We start from the raw sequence: 259 nt of genomic DNA, 5'->3' as shown, positions 1-259 counted from the left end.
AGCAAAACCAAAAGTAATGAGAAAGAAAATGTAACTCCACCATCAAGAGGAAATGAGTCTGAAGCGAACCTGTTCCTGGATCCTGTCCCTCTTCCCCACGTTGAGACGATGTCCTACATTTCATTTTGCTTTTTTTCTGTCAGGTTAACACAGTGGAACTGAAACTCTTTGAAGATCTGGTTGATTTCGTGTGCAGAGAATAAAAGCTTTTGTTTGTTGCTTTAATTTTTGTCTGTCTTTCATCATCTTCGCTGTCTAA

Source organism: Oryzias latipes, chromosome 21, assembly GCF_002234675.1.
Source record: "Oryzias latipes chromosome 21, ASM223467v1".
Lineage (NCBI taxonomy): Eukaryota > Metazoa > Chordata > Actinopteri > Beloniformes > Adrianichthyidae > Oryzias > Oryzias latipes.
The sequence above is the reverse complement of the archived record's forward strand: the minus strand, read 5'-3'. Positions refer to the sequence as shown.